This window comes from Schistocerca cancellata, chromosome 9 (genome assembly GCF_023864275.1).
Source record: "Schistocerca cancellata isolate TAMUIC-IGC-003103 chromosome 9, iqSchCanc2.1, whole genome shotgun sequence".
In the NCBI taxonomy this organism is placed as follows: domain Eukaryota; kingdom Metazoa; phylum Arthropoda; class Insecta; order Orthoptera; family Acrididae; genus Schistocerca; species Schistocerca cancellata.
In genome coordinates, this window is record NC_064634.1 from 521,070,107 (window position 1) to 521,091,513 (window position 21,407).

The 21,407-nt window shown below is 55.1% G+C and overlaps 23 non-coding genes across 23 annotated transcripts; all 23 read right to left on the bottom strand.

Moving 5' to 3' along the window:
• Positions 1-84: 84 nt before the first annotated feature.
• LOC126102925 (5S ribosomal RNA) lies at positions 85-203 on the bottom strand. The gene has a single exon (XR_007523179.1). It is a non-coding gene; the product is annotated as a 5S ribosomal RNA (ribosomal RNA).
• Positions 204-1,031: 828 nt separating this feature from the next.
• LOC126102937 (5S ribosomal RNA) lies at positions 1,032-1,150 on the bottom strand. Its single transcript, XR_007523190.1, has one exon. It is a non-coding gene; the product is annotated as a 5S ribosomal RNA (ribosomal RNA).
• An 821-nt stretch (positions 1,151-1,971) lies between these two features.
• Positions 1,972-2,090, bottom strand: LOC126101798 (5S ribosomal RNA). Its single transcript, XR_007522515.1, has one exon. It is a non-coding gene; the product is annotated as a 5S ribosomal RNA (ribosomal RNA).
• Positions 2,091-2,910: 820 nt separating this feature from the next.
• On the bottom strand, positions 2,911-3,029 carry LOC126101799 (5S ribosomal RNA). Its single transcript, XR_007522516.1, has one exon. It is a non-coding gene; the product is annotated as a 5S ribosomal RNA (ribosomal RNA).
• Positions 3,030-3,849: 820 nt separating this feature from the next.
• Positions 3,850-3,968, bottom strand: LOC126101802 (5S ribosomal RNA). The gene has a single exon (XR_007522518.1). It is a non-coding gene; the product is annotated as a 5S ribosomal RNA (ribosomal RNA).
• Positions 3,969-4,790: 822 nt separating this feature from the next.
• On the bottom strand, positions 4,791-4,909 carry LOC126102949 (5S ribosomal RNA). Its single transcript, XR_007523202.1, has one exon. It is a non-coding gene; the product is annotated as a 5S ribosomal RNA (ribosomal RNA).
• An 823-nt stretch (positions 4,910-5,732) lies between these two features.
• LOC126102961 (5S ribosomal RNA) lies at positions 5,733-5,851 on the bottom strand. Its single transcript, XR_007523213.1, has one exon. It is a non-coding gene; the product is annotated as a 5S ribosomal RNA (ribosomal RNA).
• Positions 5,852-6,672: 821 nt separating this feature from the next.
• LOC126101803 (5S ribosomal RNA) lies at positions 6,673-6,791 on the bottom strand. Its single transcript, XR_007522519.1, has one exon. It is a non-coding gene; the product is annotated as a 5S ribosomal RNA (ribosomal RNA).
• Positions 6,792-7,630: 839 nt separating this feature from the next.
• On the bottom strand, positions 7,631-7,749 carry LOC126101721 (5S ribosomal RNA). Its single transcript, XR_007522445.1, has one exon. It is a non-coding gene; the product is annotated as a 5S ribosomal RNA (ribosomal RNA).
• An 820-nt stretch (positions 7,750-8,569) lies between these two features.
• On the bottom strand, positions 8,570-8,688 carry LOC126102974 (5S ribosomal RNA). Its single transcript, XR_007523224.1, has one exon. It is a non-coding gene; the product is annotated as a 5S ribosomal RNA (ribosomal RNA).
• An 822-nt stretch (positions 8,689-9,510) lies between these two features.
• On the bottom strand, positions 9,511-9,629 carry LOC126102986 (5S ribosomal RNA). Its single transcript, XR_007523235.1, has one exon. It is a non-coding gene; the product is annotated as a 5S ribosomal RNA (ribosomal RNA).
• An 822-nt stretch (positions 9,630-10,451) lies between these two features.
• On the bottom strand, positions 10,452-10,570 carry LOC126102999 (5S ribosomal RNA). Its single transcript, XR_007523247.1, has one exon. It is a non-coding gene; the product is annotated as a 5S ribosomal RNA (ribosomal RNA).
• An 826-nt stretch (positions 10,571-11,396) lies between these two features.
• Positions 11,397-11,515, bottom strand: LOC126103011 (5S ribosomal RNA). Its single transcript, XR_007523258.1, has one exon. It is a non-coding gene; the product is annotated as a 5S ribosomal RNA (ribosomal RNA).
• An 823-nt stretch (positions 11,516-12,338) lies between these two features.
• Positions 12,339-12,457, bottom strand: LOC126103023 (5S ribosomal RNA). Its single transcript, XR_007523269.1, has one exon. It is a non-coding gene; the product is annotated as a 5S ribosomal RNA (ribosomal RNA).
• An 841-nt stretch (positions 12,458-13,298) lies between these two features.
• Positions 13,299-13,417, bottom strand: LOC126101927 (5S ribosomal RNA). The gene has a single exon (XR_007522633.1). It is a non-coding gene; the product is annotated as a 5S ribosomal RNA (ribosomal RNA).
• An 822-nt stretch (positions 13,418-14,239) lies between these two features.
• Positions 14,240-14,358, bottom strand: LOC126103035 (5S ribosomal RNA). The gene has a single exon (XR_007523280.1). It is a non-coding gene; the product is annotated as a 5S ribosomal RNA (ribosomal RNA).
• An 822-nt stretch (positions 14,359-15,180) lies between these two features.
• On the bottom strand, positions 15,181-15,299 carry LOC126103047 (5S ribosomal RNA). The gene has a single exon (XR_007523291.1). It is a non-coding gene; the product is annotated as a 5S ribosomal RNA (ribosomal RNA).
• Positions 15,300-16,126: 827 nt separating this feature from the next.
• On the bottom strand, positions 16,127-16,245 carry LOC126101642 (5S ribosomal RNA). Its single transcript, XR_007522369.1, has one exon. It is a non-coding gene; the product is annotated as a 5S ribosomal RNA (ribosomal RNA).
• Positions 16,246-17,069: 824 nt separating this feature from the next.
• On the bottom strand, positions 17,070-17,188 carry LOC126101654 (5S ribosomal RNA). The gene has a single exon (XR_007522381.1). It is a non-coding gene; the product is annotated as a 5S ribosomal RNA (ribosomal RNA).
• An 841-nt stretch (positions 17,189-18,029) lies between these two features.
• Positions 18,030-18,148, bottom strand: LOC126101928 (5S ribosomal RNA). The gene has a single exon (XR_007522634.1). It is a non-coding gene; the product is annotated as a 5S ribosomal RNA (ribosomal RNA).
• An 826-nt stretch (positions 18,149-18,974) lies between these two features.
• On the bottom strand, positions 18,975-19,093 carry LOC126101666 (5S ribosomal RNA). The gene has a single exon (XR_007522393.1). It is a non-coding gene; the product is annotated as a 5S ribosomal RNA (ribosomal RNA).
• An 841-nt stretch (positions 19,094-19,934) lies between these two features.
• LOC126102855 (5S ribosomal RNA) lies at positions 19,935-20,053 on the bottom strand. The gene has a single exon (XR_007523116.1). It is a non-coding gene; the product is annotated as a 5S ribosomal RNA (ribosomal RNA).
• An 827-nt stretch (positions 20,054-20,880) lies between these two features.
• LOC126101678 (5S ribosomal RNA) lies at positions 20,881-20,999 on the bottom strand. Its single transcript, XR_007522405.1, has one exon. It is a non-coding gene; the product is annotated as a 5S ribosomal RNA (ribosomal RNA).
• Between the last annotated feature and the right edge of the window lie 408 nt (positions 21,000-21,407).

Here is a 21,407-nt window from a genome sequence, read left to right on the forward strand (position 1 = left end):
AAGGCTTATGGAAGCATCTTTGTCACAACAGAAAGGTAGTTTGAAAATTGGGCTGGCGACATAACAAAAAAAAAAAAGGAAGGGAGCCAACAGCACCCGGGTTTCCCAGGCGGTCACCCATCCAAGTACTAGCCGGGCCCGATGATGCTTAACTTCGGTGATCGGACGAGAACCGGTGTATTCATCATGGTATGGCCGTTGGCGCTCGTCTAATGTAGGAGCACGGCAGAATTCGCGTTCGGCTTTTCTCCCAACACACAAAATGTTAGTTTTCGGCCGCATTTGACGAAAGCGCTTCCTTCCGCAACCGCCAGTTCCTCGAGGACGGCCCGGGGAGGCGCGCCCGGCGTCCCAGCAGAGCGACGGCCGAATTAGCGGGCGCACCGCCGCGTGTGTGAGACGCACTGCTGCTCTTTGCACCCCCTGTCATTCGCTGGGCGCGTGCAGCCTTCGACACTAGCGGAGGACGCATCTTGTCCCTGGTGTTCAGCGGAGGGCCTGTGCGGGGTGTGGCAGTGTCGTGCTGGAGGGCGCCACTGGTAGCGATGTGGGCTTCCTCGCCTCGCCTCGCCTCGCCTCACACCAGGTGTCTGCGTAGTTTGCAGTGCATTCGCACCATTCCTATCCCTGTCCCTGTCCCCGTCCCTGCTCGACTGCCGCTCGCTGCCGCTCGGGTCGTGGTCCATATGACAGCGCAAGCACGACAAACGTCTGCGGGACGAGACGAGACGAGACGAGACGAGACGACTAAGGAATAAATTCGTGGTTACAAATCAAATTTGGAACTCTACACTCCTACACAACAATAGGCGGTGACGTATTTCAAAAATCACCTGCCGATTCGTACTGTTTTGTCGTTTTCAAAGTCTTCTTGGCAAACTTGGTTAGCACATTCTCCCTCAAACTGAGTTAATTACTGCATTTTCGTACCATTACAGTAGTTTAAAAGGCTTAAGGAAGCATCTTTGTCACAACAGAAAGGTAGTTTGAAAATCGGGCTGGCGACATAACAAAAAAAAAAAAAGGAAGGGAGCCAACAGCACCCGGGTTTCCCAGGCGGTCACCCATCCAAGTACTAGCCGGGCCCGATGATGCTTAACTTCGGTGATCGGACGAGAACCGGTGTATTCATCATGGTATGGCCGTTGGCGCTCGTCTAATGTAGGAGCACGGCAGAATTCGCGTTCGGCTTTTCTCCCAACACACAAAATGTTAGTTTTCGGCCGCATTTGACGAAAGCGCTTCCTTCCGCAACCGCCAGTTCCTCCAGGACGGCGCGGGGAGGCGCGCCCGGCGTCCCAGCAGAGCGACGGCCGAATTAGCGGGCGCACCGCCGCGTGTGTGAGACGCACTGCTGCTCGTTGCACCCCCTGTCATTCGCTGGGCGCGTGCAGCCTTCGACACTAGCGGAGGACGCATCTTCTCCCTGGTGTTCAGCGGAGGGCCTGTGCGGGGTGTGGCAGTGTCGTGCTGGAGGGCGCCACTGGTAGCGATGTGGGCTTCCTCGCCTCGCCTCGCCTCACACCAGGTGTCTGCGTAGTTTGCAGTGCATTCGCACCATTCCTATCCCTGTCCCTGTCCCCGTCCCTGCTCGACTGCCGCTCGCTGCCGCTCGGGTCGTGGTCCATATGATAGCGCAAGCACGACAAACGTCTGCGGGACGAGACGAGACGAGACGAGACGAGACGACTAAGGAATAAATTCGTGGTTACAAATCAAATTTGGAACTCTACACTCCTACACAACAATAGGCGGTGACGTATTTCAAAAATCACCTGCCGATTCGTACTGTTTTGTCGTTTTCAAAGTCTTCTTGGCAAACTTGGTTAGCACATTCTCCCTCAAACTGAGTTAATTACTGCATTTTCGTACCATTACAGTAGTTTAAAAGGCTTAAGGAAGCATCTTTGTCACAACAGAAAGGTAGTTTGAAAATTGGGCTGGCGACATAACAAAAAAAAAAAGGAAGGGAGCCAACAGCACCCGGGTTTCCCAGGCGGTCACCCATCCAAGTACTAGCCGGGCCCGATAATGCTTAACATCGGTGATCGGACGAGAACCGGTGTATTCATCATGGTATGGCCGTTGGCGCTCGTCTAATGTAGGAGCACGGCAGAATTCGCGTTCGGCTTTTCTCCCAACACACAAAATGTTAGTTTTCGGCCGCATTTGACGAAAGCGCTTCCTTCCGCAACCGCCAGTTCCTCGAGGACGGGGCGGGGAGGCGCGCCCGGCGTCCCAGCAGAGCGACGGCCGAATTAGCGGGCGCACCGCCGCGTGTGTGAGACGCACTGCTGCTCGTTGCACCCCCTGTCATTCGCTGGGCGCGTGCAGCCTTCGACACTAGCGGAGGACGCATCTTGTCCCTGGTGTTCAGCGGAGGGCCTGTGCGGGGTGTGGCAGTGTCGTGCTGGAGGGCGCCACTGGTAGCGATGTGGGCTTCCTCGCCTCGCCTCGCCTCACACCAGGTGTCTGCGTAGTTTGCAGTGCATTCGCACCATTCCTATCCCTGTCCCTGTCCCCGTCCCTGCTCGACTGCCGCTCGCTGCCGCTCGGGTCGTGGTCCATATGACAGCGCAAGCACGACAAACGTCTGCGGGACGAGACGAGACGAGACGAGACGAGACGACTAAGGAATAAATTCGTGGTTACAAATCAAATTTGGAACTCTACACTCCTACACAACAATAGGCGGTGACGTATTTCAAAAATCACCTGCCGATTCGTACTGTTTTGTCGTTTTCAAAGTCTTCTTGGCAAACTTGGTTAGCACATTCTCCCTCAAACTGAGTTAATTACTGCATTTTCGTACCATTACAGTAGTTTAAAAGGCTTAAGGAAGCATCTTTGTCACAACAGAAAGGTAGTTTGAAAATTGGGCTGGCGACATAACAAAAAAAAAAGGAAGGGAGCCAACAGCACCCGGGTTTCCCAGGCGGTCACCCATCCAAGTACTAGCCGGGCCCGATAATGCTTAACATCGGTGATCGGACGAGAACCGGTGTATTCATCATGGTATGGCCGTTGGCGCTCGTCTAATGTAGGAGCACGGCAGAATTCGCGTTCGGCTTTTCTCCCAACACACAAAATGTTAGTTTTCGGCCGCATTTGACGAAAGCGCTTCCTTCCGCAACCGCCAGTTCCTCGAGGACGGCGCGGGGAGGCGCGCCCGGCGTCCCAGCAGAGCGACGGCCGAATTAGCGGGCGCACCGCCGCGTGTGTGAGACGCACTGCTGCTCGTTGCACCCCCTGTCATTCGCTGGGCGCGTGCAGCCTTCGACACTAGCGGAGGACGCATCTTGTCCCTGGTGTTCAGCGGAGGGCCTGTGCGGGGTGTGGCAGTGTCGTGCTGGAGGGCGCCACTGGTAGCGATGTGGGCTTCCTCGCCTCGCCTCGCCTCACACCAGGTGTCTGCGTAGTTTGCAGTGCATTCGCACCATTCCTATCCCTGTCCCTGTCCCCGTCCCTGCTCGACTGCCGCTCGCTGCCGCTCGGGTCGTGGTCCATATGACAGCGCAAGCACGACAAACGTCTGCGGGACGAGACGAGACGAGACGAGACGAGACGACTAAGGAATAAATTCGTGGTTACAAATCAAATTTGGAACTCTACACTCCTACACAACAATAGGCGGTGACGTATTTCAAAAATCACCTGCCGATTCGTACTGTTTTGTCGTTTTCAAAGTCTTCTTGGCAAACTTGGTTAGCACATTCTCCCTCAAACTGAGTTAATTACTGCATTTTCGTACCATTACAGTAGTTTAAAAGGCTTAAGGAAGCATCTTTGTCACAACAGAAAGGTAGTTTGAAAATTGGGCTGGCGACATAACAAAAAAAAAAGGAAGGGAGCCAACAGCACCCGGGTTTCCCAGGCGGTCACCCATCCAAGTACTAGCCGGGCCCGATAATGCTTAACATCGGTGATCGGACGAGAACCGGTGTATTCATCATGGTATGGCCGTTGGCGCTCGTCTAATGTAGGAGCACGGCAGAATTCGCGTTCGGCTTTTCTCCCAACACACAAAATGTTAGTTTTCGGCCGCATTTGACGAAAGCGCTTCCTTCCGCAACCGCCAGTTCCTCGAGGACGGCGCGGGGAGGCGCGCCCGGCGTCCCAGCAGAGCGACGGCCGAATTAGCGGGCGCACCGCCGCGTGTGTGAGACGCACTGCTGCTCGTTGCACCCCCTGTCATTCGCTGGGCGCGTGCAGCCTTCGACACTAGCGGAGGACGCATCTTGTCCCTGGTGTTCAGCGGAGGGCCTGTGCGGGGTGTGGCAGTGTCGTGCTGGAGGGCGCCACTGGTAGCGATGTGGGCTTCCTCGCCTCGCCTCGCCTCACACCAGGTGTCTGCGTAGTTTGCAGTGCATTCGCACCATTCCTATCCCTGTCCCTGTCCCCGTCCCTGCTCGCCTGCCGCTCGCTGCCGCTCGGGTCGTGGTCCATATGACAGCGCAAGCACGACAAACGTCTGCGGGACGAGACGAGACGAGACGAGACGAGACGACTAAGGAATAAATTCGTGGTTACAAATCAAATTTGGAACTCTACACTCCTACACAACAATAGGCGGTGACGTATTTCAAAAATCACCTGCCGATCCGTACTGTTTTGTCGTTTTCAAAGTCTTCTTGGCAAACTTGGTTAGCACATTCTCCCTCAAACTGAGTTAATTACTGCATTTTCGTACCATTACAGTAGTTTAAAAGGCTTATGGAAGCATCTTTGTCACAACAGAAAGGTAGTTTGAAAATTGGGCTGGCGACATAACAAAAAAAAAAAAGGAAGGGAGCCAACAGCACCCGGGTTTCCCAGGCGGTCACCCATCCAAGTACTAGCCGGGCCCGATGATGCTTAACTTCGGTGATCGGACGAGAACCGGTGTATTCATCATGGTATGGCCGTTGGCGCTCGTCTAATGTAGGAGCACGGCAGAATTCGCGTTCGGCTTTTCTCCCAACACACAAAATGTTAGTTTTCGGCCGCATTTGACGAAAGCGCTTCCTTCCGCAACCGCCAGTTCCTCGAGGACGGCCCGGGGAGGCGCGCCCGGCGTCCCAGCAGAGCGACGGCCGAATTAGCGGGCGCACCGCCGCGTGTGTGAGACGCACTGCTGCTCTTTGCACCCCCTGTCATTCGCTGGGCGCGTGCAGCCTTCGACACTAGCGGAGGACGCATCTTGTCCCTGGTGTTCAGCGGAGGGCCTGTGCGGGGTGTGGCAGTGTCGTGCTGGAGGGCGCCACTGGTAGCGATGTGGGCTTCCTCGCCTCGCCTCGCCTCACACCAGGTGTCTGCGTAGTTTGCAGTGCATTCGCACCATTCCTATCCCTGTCCCTGTCCCCGTCCCTGCTCGACTGCCGCTCGCTGCCGCTCGGGTCGTGGTCCATATGACAGCGCAAGCACGACAAACGTCTGCGGGACGAGACGAGACGAGACGAGACGAGACGACTAAGGAATAAATTCGTGGTTACAAATCAAATTTGGAACTCTACACTCCTACACAACAATAGGCGGTGACGTATTTCAAAAATCACCTGCCGATTCGTACTGTTTTGTCGTTTTCAAAGTCTTCTTGGCAAACTTGGTTAGCACATTCTCCCTCAAACTGAGTTAATTACTGCATTTTCGTACCATTACAGTAGTTTAAAAGGCTTAAGGAAGCATCTTTGTCACAACAGAAAGGTAGTTTGAAAACTGGGCTGGCGACATAACAAAAAAAAAAAAAGGAAGGGAGCCAACAGCACCCGGGTTTCCCAGGCGGTCACCCATCCAAGTACTAGCCGGGCCCGATGATGCTTAACTTCGGTGATCGGACGAGAACCGGTGTATTCATCATGGTATGGCCGTTGGCGCTCGTCTAATGTAGGAGCACGGCAGAATTCGCGTTCGGCTTTTCTCCCAACACACAAAATGTTAGTTTTCGGCCGCATTTGACGAAAGCGCTTCCTTCCGCAACCGCCAGTTCCTCCAGGACGGCGCGGGGAGGCGCGCCCGGCGTCCCAGCAGAGCGACGGCCGAATTAGCGGGCGCACCGCCGCGTGTGTGAGACGGACTGCTGCTCGTTGCACCCCCTGTCATTCGCTGGGCGCGTGCAGCCTTCGACACTAGCGGAGGACGCATCTTGTCCCTGGTGTTCAGCGGAGGGCCTGTGCGGGGTGTGGCAGTGTCGTGCTGGAGGGCGCCACTGGTAGCGATGTGGGCTTCCTCGCCTCGCCTCGCCTCACACCAGGTGTCTGCGTAGTTTGCAGTGCATTCGCACCATTCCTATCCCTGTCCCTGTCCCCGTCCCTGCTCGACTGCCGCTCGCTGCCGCTCGGGTCGTGGTCCATATGATAGCGCAAGCACGACAAACGTCTGCGGGACGAGACGAGACGAGACGAGACGAGACGACTAAGGAATAAATTCGTGGTTACAAATCAAATTTGGAACTCTACACTCCTACACAACAATAGGCGGTGACGTATTTCAAAAATCACCTGCCGATTCGTACTGTTTTGTCGTTTTCAAAGTCTTCTTGGCAAACTTGGTTAGCACATTCTCCCTCAAACTGAGTTAATTACTGCATTTTCGTACCATTACAGTAGTTTAAAAGGCTTAAGGAAGCATCTTTGTCACAACAGAAAGGTAGTTTGAAAATTGGGCTGGCGACATAACAAAAAAAAAAAGGAAGGGAGCCAACAGCACCCGGGTTTCCCAGGCGGTCACCCATCCAAGTACTAGCCGGGCCCGATAATGCTTAACATCGGTGATCGGACGAGAACCGGTGTATTCATCATGGTATGGCCGTTGGCGCTCGTCTAATGTAGGAGCACGGCAGAATTCGCGTTCGGCTTTTCTCCCAACACACAAAATGTTAGTTTTCGGCCGCATTTGACGAAAGCGCTTCCTTCCGCAACCGCCAGTTCCTCGAGGACGGCGCGGGGAGGCGCGCCCGGCGTCCCAGCAGAGCGACGGCCGAATTAGCGGGCGCACCGCCGCGTGTGTGAGACGCACTGCTGCTCGTTGCACCCCCTGTCATTCGCTGGGCGCGTGCAGCCTTCGACACTAGCGGAGGACGCATCTTGTCCCTGGTGTTCAGCGGAGGGCCTGTGCGGGGTGTGGCAGTGTCGTGCTGGAGGGCGCCACTGGTAGCGATGTGGGCTTCCTCGCCTCGCCTCGCCTCACACCAGGTGTCTGCGTAGTTTGCAATGCATTCGGACCATTCCTATCCCTGTCCCTGTCCACGTCCCGACTTGTCCCGACTTTGCTCGACTGCCGCTCGCTGCCGCTCGGGTCGTGGTCCATATGACAGCGCAAGCACGACAAACGTCTGCGGGACGAGACGAGACGAGACGAGACGAGACGACTAAGGAATAAATTCGTGGTTACAAATCAAATTTGGAACTCTACACTCCTACACAACAATAGGCGGTGACGTATTTCAAAAATCACCTGCCGATTCGTACTGTTTTGTCGTTTTCAAAGTCTTCTTGGCAAACTTGGTTAGCACATTCTCCCTCAAACTGAGTTAATTACTGCATTTTCGTACCATTACAGTAGTTTAAAAGGCTTAAGGAAGCATCTTTGTCACAACAGAAAGGTAGTTTGAAAATCGGGCTGGCGACATAACAAAAAAAAAAAAAAGGAAGGGAGCCAACAGCACCCGGGTTTCCCAGGCGGTCACCCATCCAAGTACTAGCTGGGCCCGATGATGCTTAACTTCGGTGATCGGACGAGAACCGGTGTATTCATCATGGTATGGCCGTTGGCGCTCGTCTAATGTAGGAGCACGGCAGAATTCGCGTTCGGCTTTTCTCCTAACACACAGAATGTTAGTTTTCGGCCGCATTTGACGAAAGCGCTTCCTTCCGCAACCGCCAGTTCCTCCAGGACGGCGCGGGGAGGCGCGCCCGGCGTCCCAGCAGAGCGACGGCCGAATTAGCGGGCGCACCGCCGCGTGTGTGAGACGCACTGCTGCTCGTTGCACCCCCTGTCATTCGCTGGGCGCGTGCAGCCTTCGACACTAGCGGAGGACGCATCTTGTCCCTGGTGTTCAGCGGAGGGCCTGTGCGGGGTGTGGCAGTGTCGTGCTGGAGGGCGCCACTGGTAGCGATGTGGGCTTCCTCGCCTCGCCTCGCCTCACACCAGGTGTCTGCGTAGTTTGCAGTGCATTCGCACCATTCCTATCCCTGTCCCTGTCCCCGTCCCTGCTCGACTGCCGCTCGCTGCCGCTCGGGTCGTGGTCCATATGACAGCGCAAGCACGACAAACGTCTGCGGGACGAGACGAGACGAGACGAGACGAGACGACTAAGGAATAAATTCGTGGTTACAAATCAAATTTGGAACTCTACACTCCTACACAACAATAGGCGGTGACGTATTTCAAAAATCACCTGCCGATTCGTACTGTTTTGTCGTTTTCAAAGTCTTCTTGGCAAACTTGGTTAGCACATTCTCCCTCAAACTGAGTTAATTACTGCATTTTCGTACCATTACAGTAGTTTAAGGGGCTTGAGGAAGCATCTTTGTCACAACAGAAAGGTAGTTTGAAAATTGGGCTGGCGACATAACAAAAAAAAAAGGAAGGGAGCCAACAGCACCCGGGTTTCCCAGGCGGTCACCCATCCAAGTACTAGCCGGGCCCGATGATGCTTAACTTCGGTGATCGGACGAGAACCGGTGTATTCATCATGGTATGGCCGTTGGCGCTCGTCTAATGTAGGAGCGCGGCAGAATTCGCGTTCGGCTTTTCTCCCAACACACAAAATGTTAGTTTTCGGCCGCATTTGACGAAAGCGCTTCCTTCCGCAACCGCCAGTTCCTCGAGGACGGCGCGGGGAGGCGCGCCCGGCGTCCCAGCAGAGCGACGGCCGAATTAGCGGGCGCACCGCCGCGTGTGTGAGACGCACTGCTGCTCGTTGCACCCCCTGTCATTCGCTGGGCGCGTGCAGCCTTCGACACTAGCGGAGGACGCATCTTGTCCCTGGTGTTCAGCGGAGGGCCTGTGCGGGGTGTGGCAGTGTCGTGCTGGAGGGCGCCACTGGTAGCGATGTGGGCTTCCTCGCCTCGCCTCGCCTCACACCAGGTGTCTGCGTAGTTTGCAGTGCATTCGCACCATTCCTATCCCTGTCCCTGTCCCCGTCCCTGCTCGCCTGCCGCTCGCTGCCGCTCGGGTCGTGGTCCATATGACAGCGCAAGCACGACAAACGTCTGCGGGACGAGACGAGACGAGACGAGACGAGACGACTAAGGAATAAATTCGTGGTTACAAATCAAATTTGGAACTCTACACTCCTACACAACAATAGGCGGTGACGTATTTCAAAAATCACCTGCCGATCCGTACTGTTTTGTCGTTTTCAAAGTCTTCTTGGCAAACTTGGTTAGCACATTCTCCCTCAAACTGAGTTAATTACTGCATTTTCGTACCATTACAGTAGTTTAAAAGGCTTAAGGAAGCATCTTTGTCACAACAGAAAGGTAGTTTGAAAATTGGGCTGGCGACATAACAAAAAAAAAAAAGGAAGGGAGCCAACAGCACCCGGGTTTCCCAGGCGGTCACCCATCCAAGTACTAGCCGGGCCCGATGATGCTTAACTTCGGTGATCGGACGAGAACCGGTGTATTCATCATGGTATGGCCGTTGGCGCTCGTCTAATGTAGGAGCACGGCAGAATTCGCGTTCGGCTTTTCTCCCAACACACAAAATGTTAGTTTTCGGCCGCATTTGACGAAAGCGCTTCCTTCCGCAACCGCCAGTTCCTCGAGGACGGCCCGGGGAGGCGCGCCCGGCGTCCCAGCAGAGCGACGGCCGAATTAGCGGGCGCACCGCCGCGTGTGTGAGACGCACTGCTGCTCTTTGCACCCCCTGTCATTCGCTGGGCGCGTGCAGCCTTCGACACTAGCGGAGGACGCATCTTGTCCCTGGTGTTCAGCGGAGGGCCTGTGCGGGGTGTGGCAGTGTCGTGCTGGAGGGCGCCACTGGTAGCGATGTGGGCTTCCTCGCCTCGCCTCGCCTCACACCAGGTGTCTGCGTAGTTTGCAGTGCATTCGCACCATTCCTATCCCTGTCCCTGTCCCCGTCCCTGCTCGCCTGCCGCTCGCTGCCGCTCGGGTCGTGGTCCATATGACAGCGCAAGCACGACAAACGTCTGCGGGACGAGACGAGACGAGACGAGACGAGACGACTAAGGAATAAATTCGTGGTTACAAATCAAATTTGGAACTCTACACTCCTACACAACAATAGGCGGTGACGTATTTCAAAAATCACCTGCCGATCCGTACTGTTTTGTCGTTTTCAAAGTCTTCTTGGCAAACTTGGTTAGCACATTCTCCCTCAAACTGAGTTAATTACTGCATTTTCGTACCATTACAGTAGTTTAAAAGGCTTAAGGAAGCATCTTTGTCACAACAGAAAGGTAGTTTGAAAATTGGGCTGGCGACATAACAAAAAAAAAAAAGGAAGGGAGCCAACAGCACCCGGGTTTCCCAGGCGGTCACCCATCCAAGTACTAGCCGGGCCCGATGATGCTTAACTTCGGTGATCGGACGAGAACCGGTGTATTCATCATGGTATGGCCGTTGGCGCTCGTCTAATGTAGGAGCACGGCAGAATTCGCGTTCGGCTTTTCTCCCAACACACAAAATGTTAGTTTTCGGCCGCATTTGACGAAAGCGCTTCCTTCCGCAACCGCCAGTTCCTCCAGGACGGCGCGGGGAGGCGCGCCCGGCGTCCCAGCAGAGCGACGGCCGAATTAGCGGGCGCACCGCCGCGTGTGTGAGACGCACTGCTGCTCGTTGCACCCCCTGTCATTCGCTGGGCGCGTGCAGCCTTCGACACTAGCGGAGGACGCATCTTGTCCCTGGTGTTCAGCGGAGGGACTGTGCGGGGTGTGGCAGTGTCGTGCTGGAGGGCGCCACTGGTAGCGATGTGGGCTTCCTCGCCTCGCCTCGCCTCGCCTCACACCAGGTGTCTGCGTAGTTTGCAGTGCATTCGCACCATTCCTATCCCTGTCCCTGTCCCCGTCCCTGCTCGACTGCCGCTCGCTGCCGCTCGGGTCGTGGTCCATATGACAGCGCAAGCACGACAAACGTCTGCGGGACGAGACGAGACGAGACGAGACGAGACGACTAAGGAATAAATTCGTGGTTACAAATCAAATTTGGAACTCTACACTCCTACACAACAATAGGCGGTGACGTATTTCAAAAATCACCTGCCGATTCGTACTGTTTTGTCGTTTTCAAAGTCTTCTTGGCAAACTTGGTTAGCACATTCTCCCTCAAACTGAGTTAATTACTGCATTTTCGTACCATTACAGTAGTTTAAAAGGCTTAAGGAAGCATCTTTGTCACAACAGAAAGGTAGTTTGAAAATTGGGCTGGCGACATAACAAAAAAAAAAAGGAAGGGAGCCAACAGCACCCGGGTTTCCCAGGCGGTCACCCATCCAAGTACTAGCCGGGCCCGATGATGCTTAACTTCGGTGATCGGACGAGAACCGGTGTATTCATCATGGTATGGCCGTTGGCGCTCGTCTAATGTAGGAGCACGGCAGAATTCGCGTTCGGCTTTTCTCCCAACACACAAAATGTTAGTTTTCGGCCGCATTTGACGAAAGCGCTTCCTTCCGCAACCGCCAGTTCCTCGAGGACGGCCCGGGGAGGCGCGCCCGGCGTCCCAGCAGAGCGACGGCCGAATTAGCGGGCGCACCGCCGCGTGTGTGAGACGCACTGCTGCTCTTTGCACCCCCTGTCATTCGCTGGGCGCGTGCAGCCTTCGACACTAGCGGAGGACGCATCTTGTCCCTGGTGTTCAGCGGAGGGCCTGTGCGGGGTGTGGCAGTGTCGTGCTGGAGGGCGCCACTGGTAGCGATGTGGGCTTCCTCGCCTCGCCTCGCCTCACACCAGGTGTCTGCGTAGTTTGCAGTGCATTCGCACCATTCCTATCCCTGTCCCTGTCCCCGTCCCTGCTCGCCTGCCGCTCGCTGCCGCTCGGGTCGTGGTCCATATGACAGCGCAAGCACGACAAACGTCTGCGGGACGAGACGAGACGAGACGAGACGAGACGACTAAGGAATAAATTCGTGGTTACAAATCAAATTTGGAACTCTACACTCCTACACAACAATAGGCGGTGACGTATTTCAAAAATCACCTGCCGATCCGTACTGTTTTGTCGTTTTCAAAGTCTTCTTGGCAAACTTGGTTAGCACATTCTCCCTCAAACTGAGTTAATTACTGCATTTTCGTACCATTACAGTAGTTTAAAAGGCTTAAGGAAGCATCTTTGTCACAACAGAAAGGTAGTTTGAAAATTGGGCTGGCGACATAACAAAAAAAAAAAAAGGAAGGGAGCCAACAGCACCCGGGTTTCCCAGGCGGTCACCCATCCAAGTACTAGCCGGGCCCGATGATGCTTAACTTCGGTGATCGGACGAGAACCGGTGTATTCATCATGGTATGGCCGTTGGCGCTCGTCTAATGTAGGAGCACGGCAGAATTCGCGTTCGGCTTTTCTCCCAACACACAAAATGTTAGTTTTCGGCCGCATTTGACGAAAGCGCTTCCTTCCGCAACCGCCAGTTCCTCCAGGACGGCGCGGGGAGGCGCGCCCGGCGTCCCAGCAGAGCGACGGCCGAATTAGCGGGCGCACCGCCGCGTGTGTGAGACGCACTGCTGCTCGTTGCACCCCCTGTCATTCGCTGGGCGCGTGCAGCCTTCGACACTAGCGGAGGACGCATCTTCTCCCTGGTGTTCAGCGGAGGGCCTGTGCGGGGTGTGGCAGTGTCGTGCTGGAGGGCGCCACTGGTAGCGATGTGGGCTTCCTCGCCTCGCCTCGCCTCACACCAGGTGTCTGCGTAGTTTGCAGTGCATTCGCACCATTCCTATCCCTGTCCCTGTCCCCGTCCCGACTTGTCCCGACTTTGCTCGACTGCCGCTCGCTGCCGCTCGGGTCGTGGTCTATATGACAGCGCAAGCACGACAAACGTCTGCGGGACGAGACGAGACGAGACGAGACAGGACGAGACGACTAAGGAATAAATTCGTGGTTACAAATCAAATTTGGAACTCTACACTCCTACACAACAATAGGCGGTGACGTATTTCAAAAATCACCTGCCGATTCGTACTGTTTTGTCGTTTTCAAAGTCTTCTTGGCAAACTTGGTTAGCACATTCTCCCTCAAACTGAGTTAATTACTGCATTTTCGTACCATTACAGTAGTTTAAAAGGCTTAAGGAAGCATCTTTGTCACAACAGAAAGGTAGTTTGAAAATTGGGCTGGCGACATAACAAAAAAAAAAAGGAAGGGAGCCAACAGCACCCGGGTTTCCCAGGCGGTCACCCATTCAAGTACTAGCCGGGCCCGATGATGCTCAACTTCGGTGATCGGACGAGAACCGGTGTATTCATCATGGTATGGCCGTTGGCGCTCGTCTAATGTAGGAGCACGGCAGAATTCGCGTTCGGCTTTTCTCCCAACACACAAAATGTTAGTTTTCGGCCGCATTTGACGAAAGCGCTTCCTTCCGCAACCGCCAGTTCCTCGAGGACGGCGCGGGGAGGCGCGCCCGGCGTCCCAGCAGAGCGACGGCCGAATTAGCGGGCGCACCGCCGCGTGTGTGAGACGCACTGCTGCTCGTTGCACCCCCTGTCATTCGCTGGGCGCGTGCAGCCTTCGACACTAGCGGAGGACGCATCTTGTCCCTGGTGTTCAGCGGAGGGCCTGTGCGGGGTGTGGCAGTGTCGTGCTGGAGGGCGCCACTGGTAGCGATGTGGGCTTCCTCGCCTCGCCTCGCCTCACACCAGGTGTCTGCGTAGTTTGCAGTGCATTCGCACCATTCCTATCCCTGTCCCTGTCCCCGTCCCTGCTCGCCTGCCGCTCGCTGCCGCTCGGGTCGTGGTCCATATGACAGCGCAAGCACGACAAACGTCTGCGGGACGAGACGAGACGAGACGAGACGAGACGACTAAGGAATAAATTCGTGGTTACAAATCAAATTTGGAACTCTACACTCCTACACAACAATAGGCGGTGACGTATTTCAAAAATCACCTGCCGATCCGTACTGTTTTGTCGTTTTCAAAGTCTTCTTGGCAAACTTGGTTAGCACATTCTCCCTCAAACTGAGTTAATTACTGCATTTTCGTACCATTACAGTAGTTTAAAAGGCTTAAGGAAGCATCTTTGTCACAACAGAAAGGTAGTTTGAAAATTGGGCTGGCGACATAACAAAAAAAAAAAAGGAAGGGAGCCAACAGCACCCGGGTTTCCCAGGCGGTCACCCATCCAAGTACTAGCCGGGCCCGATGATGCTTAACTTCGGTGATCGGACGAGAACCGGTGTATTCATCATGGTATGGCCGTTGGCGCTCGTCTAATGTAGGAGCACGGCAGAATTCGCGTTCGGCTTTTCTCCCAACACACAAAATGTTAGTTTTCGGCCGCATTTGACGAAAGCGCTTCCTTCCGCAACCGCCAGTTCCTCGAGGACGGCCCGGGGAGGCGCGCCCGGCGTCCCAGCAGAGCGACGGCCGAATTAGCGGGCGCACCGCCGCGTGTGTGAGACGCACTGCTGCTCTTTGCACCCCCTGTCATTCGCTGGGCGCGTGCAGCCTTCGACACTAGCGGAGGACGCATCTTGTCCCTGGTGTTCAGCGGAGGGCCTGTGCGGGGTGTGGCAGTGTCGTGCTGGAGGGCGCCACTGGTAGCGATGTGGGCTTCCTCGCCTCGCCTCGCCTCACACCAGGTGTCTGCGTAGTTTGCAGTGCATTCGCACCATTCCTATCCCTGTCCCTGTCCCCGTCCCTGCTCGCCTGCCGCTCGCTGCCGCTCGGGTCGTGGTCCATATGACAGCGCAAGCACGACAAACGTCTGCGGGACGAGACGAGACGAGACGAGACGAGACGACTAAGGAATAAATTCGTGGTTACAAATCAAATTTGGAACTCTACACTCCTACACAACAATAGGCGGTGACGTATTTCAAAAATCACCTGCCGATCCGTACTGTTTTGTCGTTTTCAAAGTCTTCTTGGCAAACTTGGTTAGCACATTCTCCCTCAAACTGAGTTAATTACTGCATTTTCGTACCATTACAGTAGTTTAAAAGGCTTAAGGAAGCATCTTTGTCACAACAGAAAGGTAGTTTGAAAATTGGGCTGGCGACATAACAAAAAAAAAAAAGGAAGGGAGCCAACAGCACCCGGGTTTCCCAGGCGGTCACCCATCCAAGTACTAGCCGGGCCCGATGATGCTTAACTTCGGTGATCGGACGAGAACCGGTGTATTCATCATGGTATGGCCGTTGGCGCTCGTCTAATGTAGGAGCACGGCAGAATTCGCGTTCGGCTTTTCTCCCAACACACAAAATGTTAGTTTTCGGCCGCATTTGACGAAAGCGCTTCCTTCCGCAACCGCCAGTTCCTCCAGGACGGCGCGGGGAGGCGCGCCCGGCGTCCCAGCAGAGCGACGGCCGAATTAGCGGGCGCACCGCCGCGTGTGTGAGACGCACTGCTGCTCGTTGCACCCCCTGTCATTCGCTGGGCGCGTGCAGCCTTCGACACTAGCGGAGGACGCATCTTGTCCCTGGTGTTCAGCGGAGGGACTGTGCGGGGTGTGGCAGTGTCGTGCTGGAGGGCGCCACTGGTAGCGATGTGGGCTTCCTCGCCTCGCCTCGCCTCGCCTCACACCAGGTGTCTGCGTAGTTTGCAGTGCATTCGCACCATTCCTATCCCTGTCCCTGTCCCCGTCCCTGCTCGACTGCCGCTCGCTGCCGCTCGGGTCGTGGTCCATATGACAGCGCAAGCACGACAAACGTCTGCGGGACGAGACGAGACGAGACGAGACGAGACGACTAAGGAATAAATTCGTGGTTACAAATCAAATTTGGAACTCTACACTCCTACACAACAATAGGCGGTGACGTATTTCAAAAATCACCTGCCGATTCGTACTGTTTTGTCGTTTTCAAAGTCTTCTTGGCAAACTTGGTTAGCACATTCTCCCTCAAACTGAGTTAATTACTGCATTTTCGTACCATTACAGTAGTTTAAAAGGCTTAAGGAAGCATCTTTGTCACAACAGAAAGGTAGTTTGAAAATTGGGCTGGCGACATAACAAAAAAAAAAAAGGAAGGGAGCCAACAGCACCCGGGTTTCCCAGGCGGTCACCCATCCAAGTACTAGCCGGGCCCGATGATGCTTAACTTCGGTGATCGGACGAGAACCGGTGTATTCATCATGGTATGGCCGTTGGCGCTCGTCTAATGTAGGAGCACGGCAGAATTCGCGTTCGGCTTTTCTCCCAACACACAAAATGTTAGTTTTCGGCCGCATTTGACGAAAGCGCTTCCTTCCGCAACCGCCAGTTCCTCGAGGACGGCCCGGGGAGGCGCGCCCGGCGTCCCAGCAGAGCGACGGCCGAATTAGCGGGCGCACCGCCGCGTGTGTGAGACGCACTGCTGCTCTTTGCACCCCCTGTCATTCGCTGGGCGCGTGCAGCCTTCGACACTAGCGGAGGACGCATCTTGTCCCTGGTGTTCAGCGGAGGGCCTGTGCGGGGTGTGGCAGTGTCGTGCTGGAGGGCGCCACTGGTAGCGATGTGGGCTTCCTCGCCTCGCCTCGCCTCACACCAGGTGTCTGCGTAGTTTGCAGTGCATTCGCACCATTCCTATCCCTGTCCCTGTCCCCGTCCCTGCTCGCCTGCCGCTCGCTGCCGCTCGGGTCGTGGTCCATATGACAGCGCAAGCACGACAAACGTCTGCGGGACGAGACGAGACGAGACGAGACGAGACGACTAAGGAATAAATTCGTGGTTACAAATCAAATTTGGAACTCTACACTCCTACACAACAATAGGCGGTGACGTATTTCAAAAATCACCTGCCGATCCGTACTGTTTTGTCGTTTTCAAAGTCTTCTTGGCAAACTTGGTTAGCACATTCTCCCTCAAACTGAGTTAATTACTGCATTTTCGTACCATTACAGTAGTTTAAAAGGCTTAAGGAAGCATCTTTGTCACAACAGAAAGGTAGTTTGAAAATTGGGCTGGCGACATAACAAAAAAAAAAAAAAGGAAGGGAGCCAACAGCACCCGGGTTTCCCAGGCGGTCACCCATCCAAGTACTAGCCGGGCCCGATGATGCTTAACTTCGGTGATCGGACGAGAACCGGTGTATTCATCATGGTATGGCCGTTGGCGCTCGTCTAATGTAGGAGCACGGCAGAATTCGCGTTCGGCTTTTCTCCCAACACACAAAATGTTAGTTTTCGGCCGCATTTGACGAAAGCGCTTCCTTCCGCAACCGCCAGTTCCTCCAGGACGGCGCGGGGAGGCGCGCCCGGCGTCCCAGCAGAGCGACGGCCGAATTAGCGGGCGCACCGCCGCGTGTGTGAGACGCACTGCTGCTCGTTGCACCCCCTGTCATTCGCTGGGCGCGTGCAGCCTTCGACACTAGCGGAGGACGCATCTTCTCCCTGGTGTTCAGCGGAGGGCCTGTGCGGGGTGTGGCAGTGTCGTGCTGGAGGGCGCCACTGGTAGCGATGTGGGCTTCCTCGCCTCGCCTCGCCTCACACCAGGTGTCTGCGTAGTTTGCAGTGCATTCGCACCATTCCTATCCCTGTCCCTGTCCCCGTCCCGACTTGTCCCGACTTTGCTCGACTGCCGCTCGCTGCCGCTCGGGTCGTGGTCTATATGACAGCGCAAGCACGACAAACGTCTGCGGGACGAGACGAGACGAGACGAGACAGGACGAGACGACTAAGGAATAAATTCGTGGTTACAAATCAAATTTGGAACTCTACACTCCTACACAACAATAGGCGGTGACGTATTTCAAAAATCACCTGCCGATTCGTACTGTTTTGTCGTTTTCAAAGTCTTCTTGGCAAACTTGGTTAGCACATTCTCCCTCAAACTGAGTTAATTACTGCATTTTCGTACCATTACAGTAGTTTAAAAGGCTTAAGGAAGCATCTTTGTCACAACAGAAAGGTAGTTTGAAAATTGGGCTGGCGACATAACAAAAAAAAAAAGGAAGGGAGCCAACAGCACCCGGGTTTCCCAGGCGGTCACCCATTCAAGTACTAGCCGGGCCCGATGATGCTCAACTTCGGTGATCGGACGAGAACCGGTGTATTCATCATGGTATGGCCGTTGGCGCTCGTCTAATGTAGGAGCACGGCAGAATTCGCGTTCGGCTTTTCTCCCAACACACAAAATGTTAGTTTTCGGCCGCATTTGACGAAAGCGCTTCCTTCCGCAACCGCCAGTTCCTCGAGGACGGCGCGGGGAGGCGCGCCCGGCGTCCCAGCAGAGCGACGGCCGAATTAGCGGGCGCACCGCCGCGTGTGTGAGACGCACTGCTGCTCGTTGCACCCCCTGTCATTCGCTGGGCGCGTGCAGCCTTCGACACTAGCGGAGGACGCATCTTGTCCCTGGTGTTCAGCGGAGGGACTGTGCGGGGTGTGGCAGTGTCGTGCTGGAGGGCGCCACTGGTAGCGATGTGGGCTTCCTCGCCTCGCCTCGCCTCGCCTCACACCAGGTGTCTGCGTAGTTTGCAGTGCATTCGCACCATTCCTATCCCTGTCCCTGTCCCCGTCCCTGCTCGACTGCCGCTCGCTGCCGCTCGGGTCGTGGTCCATATGACAGCGCAAGCACGACAAACGTCTGCGGGACGAGACGAGACGAGACGAGACGAGACGACTAAGGAATAAATTCGTGGTTACAAATCAAATTTGGAACTCTACACTCCTACACAACAATAGGCGGTGACGTATTTCAAAAATCACCTGCCGATTCGTACTGTTTTGTCGTTTTCAAAGTCTTCTTGGCAAACTTGGTTAGCACATTCTCCCTCAAACTGAGTTAATTACTGCATTTTCGTACCATTACAGTAGTTTAAAAGGCTTAAGGAAGCATCTTTGTCACAACAGAAAGGTAGTTTGAAAATTGGGCTGGCGACATAACAAAAAAAAAAAGGAAGGGAGCCAACAGCACCCGGGTTTCCCAGGCGGTCACCCATCCAAGTACTAGCCGGGCCCGATGATGCTTAACTTCGGTGATCGGACGAGAACCGGTGTATTCATCATGGTATGGCCGTTGGCGCTCGTCTAATGTAGGAGCACGGCAGAATTCGCGTTCGGCTTTTCTCCCAACACACAAAATGTTAGTTTTCGGCCGCATTTGACGAAAGCGCTTCCTTCCGCAACCGCCAGTTCCTCCAGGACGGCGCGGGGAGGCGCGCCCGGCGTCCCAGCAGAGCGACGGCCGAATTAGCGGGCGCACCGCCGCGTGTGTGAGACGCACTGCTGCTCGTTGCACCCCCTGTCATTCGCTGGGCGCGTGCAGCCTTCGACACTAGCGGAGGACGCATCTTCTCCCTGGTGTTCAGCGGAGGGCCTGTGCGGGGTGTGGCAGTGTCGTGCTGGAGGGCGCCACTGGTAGCGATGTGGGCTTCCTCGCCTCGCCTCGCCTCACACCAGGTGTCTGCGTAGTTTGCAGTGCATTCGCACCATTCCTATCCCTGTCCCTGTCCCCGTCCCGACTTGTCCCGACTTTGCTCGACTGCCGCTCGCTGCCGCTCGGGTCGTGGTCTATATGACAGCGCAAGCACGACAAACGTCTGCGGGACGAGACGAGACGAGACGAGACAGGACGAGACGACTAAGGAATAAATTCGTGGTTACAAATCAAATTTGGAACTCTACACTCCTACACAACAATAGGCGGTGACGTATTTCAAAAATCACCTGCCGATTCGTACTGTTTTGTCGTTTTCAAAGTCTTCTTGGCAAACTTGGTTAGCACATTCTCCCTCAAACTGAGTTAATTACTGCATTTTCGTACCATTACAGTAGTTTAAAAGGCTTAAGGAAGCATCTTTGTCACAACAGAAAGGTAGTTTGAAAATTGGGCTGGCGACATAACAAAAAAAAAAAGGAAGGGAGCCAACAGCACCCGGGTTTCCCAGGCGGTCACCCATTCAAGTACTAGCCGGGCCCGATGATGCTTAACTTCGGTGATCGGACGAGAACCGGTGTATTCATCATGGTATGGCCGTTGGCGCTCGTCTAATGTAGGAGCACGGCAGAATTCGCGTTCGGCTTTTCTCCCAACACACAAAATGTTAGTTTTCGGCCGCATTTGACGAAAGCGCTTCCTTCCGCAACCGCCAGTTCCTCGAGGACGGCGCGGGGAGGCGCGCCCGGCGTCCCAGCAGAGCGACGGCCGAATTAGCGGGCGCACCGCCGCGTGTGTGAGACGCACTGCTGCTCGTTGCACCCCCTGTCATTCGCTGGGCGCGTGCAGCCTTCGACACTAGCGGAGGACGCATCTTGTCCCTGGTGTTCAGCGGAGGGACTGTGCGGGGTGTGGCAGTGTCGTGCTGGAGGGCGCCACTGGTAGCGATGTGGGCTTCCTCGCCTCGCCTCGCCTCGCCTCACACCAGGTGTCTGCGTAGTTTGCAGTGCATTCGCACCATTCCTATCCCTGTCCCTGTCCCCGTCCCTGCTCGACTGCCGCTCGCTGCCGCTCGGGTCGTGGTCCATATGACAGCGCAAGCACGACAAACGTCTGCGGGACGAGACGAGACGAGACGAGACGAGACGACTAAGGAATAAATTCGTGGTTACAAATCAAATTTGGAACTCTACACTCCTACACAACAATAGGCGGTGACGTATTTCAAAAATCACCTGCCGATTCGTACTGTTTTGTCGTTTTCAAAGTCTTCTTGGCAAACTTGGTTAGCACATTCTCCCTCAAACTGAGTTAATTACTGCATTTTCGTACCATTACAGTAGTTTAAAAGGCTTAAGGAAGCATCTTTGTCACAACAGAAAGGTAGTTTGAAAATTGGGCTGGCGACATAACAAAAAAAAAAAAGGAAGGGAGCCAACAGCACCCGGGTTTCCCAGGCGGTCACCCATCCAAGTACTAGCCGGGCCCGATGATGCTTAACTTCGGTGATCGGACGAGAACCGGTGTATTCATCATGGTATGGCCGTTGGCGCTCGTCTAATGTAGGAGCACGGCAGAATTCGCGTTCGGCTTTTCTCCCAACACACAAAATGTTAGTTTTCGGCCGCATTTGACGAAAGCGCTTCCTTCCGCAACCGCCAGTTCCTCGAGGACGGCCCGGGGAGGCGCGCCCGGCGTCCCAGCAGAGCGACGGCCGAATTAGCGGGCGCACCGCCGCGTGTGTGAGACGCACTGCTGCTCTTTGCACCCCCTGTCATTCGCTGGGCGCGTGCAGCCTTCGACACTAGCGGAGGACGCATCTTGTCCCTGGTGTTCAGCGGAGGGCCTGTGCGGGGTGTGGCAGTGTCGTGCTGGAGGGTGCCACTGGTAGCGATGTGGGCTTCCTCGCCTCGCCTCGCCTCACACCAGGTGTCTGCGTAGTTTGCAGTGCATTCGCAC